The 1,268-nt window shown below is 37.8% G+C and overlaps 1 non-coding gene across 1 annotated transcript; it reads right to left on the bottom strand.

The window, feature by feature from the left end:
* Positions 1-310: 310 nt before the first annotated feature.
* On the bottom strand, positions 311-417 carry LOC128294228 (small nucleolar RNA R71). Its single transcript, XR_008284542.1, has one exon. It is a non-coding gene; the product is annotated as a small nucleolar RNA R71 (small nucleolar RNA).
* Positions 418-1,268: the final 851 nt, after the last annotated feature.

The raw sequence follows: 1,268 nt of genomic DNA, 5'->3' as shown, positions 1-1,268 counted from the left end.
TAGACCTGCTATTGCTGCACATAATTTTGAACTGAAACCTAACACGATTCAAATGATACAGCAGTTTGTTCAGTTTGATGGTTTGCAGGACGAGGATCCAAACACTTATTTAGCAAATTTTCTAGAATTCTACGACACCTTTAAGATCAATGGCATTTCTGATGATGCCTTTCGCCTTCGGTTGCTTCCATTCTCATTGAGGAATAAGGCTAAATAGTGGTTGAACTCATTACCGTGAGGGTCAATCACCACTTGGGAACAAATGACCGAAAAATTTTTGCTTAAATATTTTCCGCTTGCTAAAACGGCTAAATTAAGGAATGATATCTCTTCTTTTGTGTAGACGGATTTAAAAACACTTTATGATGCTTAGGAGAGATACAAAGATCTATTGAGAAGGTGCCCTCACCATAGGTTACCTCTTTGGCTACAAGTTCAAATTTTTCACAACGGTTTGAATCCCTCGACTAGACAAATGATTGACACAGCTGTTGGTGAAACTATCAATAATAAGACACCTAAAGAGGCTTATGAGTTCATAGAAGAGATGTCAATAAATAATTATCAGTGGCAAGTCATGAGGACAAAACCGACGAAAGCAGCCGACATTTTTAACGTCAATTCAGTTACTTGCTTTCCACTTAGGTAGAACTTTTAAATAGAAAAATTGATGGTTTACTTGGTTCTACATAGGTTCATCCAATAATACAGTGCGATGTAAGTGGAGGTGGAACGAGCAATTTAGAATATCCATCCTACGGCCCTAACATGGAGAACGAGCAAATGAATTATATGGGTAATAATCTTCGGCCTCAAAATAATCCTTATAGTAACACTTATAATGTAGGTTGGAGGAACCACCCAAATTTTTCATGGGGAGGCCAAGGAAATCAAACACCATAACCCCTTCCAAGCTTCCAACAACAACCGTACCAGCAAGAGAAAAAACCGAACCTTAACGAGATGATGATAAAATTTATTTCAATAACGGAGACTCATTTTCAAAAAACTAAAACCACACTTAAAAATCAGCAAGCATCAATTCAAGGGCTCGAGAATCAAATAGGATAGCTAGCGAAGATGATTTCAGAAAGACCACCAGGGAGTCTACCTAGTAACACTGAACCCAATCCAAAAGAGCATGTGAAAGCAGTTACATTAAGGAGTGGGAAAGTGTTAGCAATATCTGAAAAGAAGCTGCCACCAGAAGTAGATAGAAAAGAAGATAAGGAGGAAAAACCTGAAAATAATGAAAAATCGGTGTTGAG

The sequence above is a fragment of the Gossypium arboreum genome, chromosome 6 (assembly GCF_025698485.1).
Source record: "Gossypium arboreum isolate Shixiya-1 chromosome 6, ASM2569848v2, whole genome shotgun sequence".
Classification (NCBI taxonomy): Eukaryota; Viridiplantae; Streptophyta; class Magnoliopsida; order Malvales; family Malvaceae; genus Gossypium; species Gossypium arboreum.
This window is presented reverse-complemented; position numbering and strand designations above follow the sequence as displayed.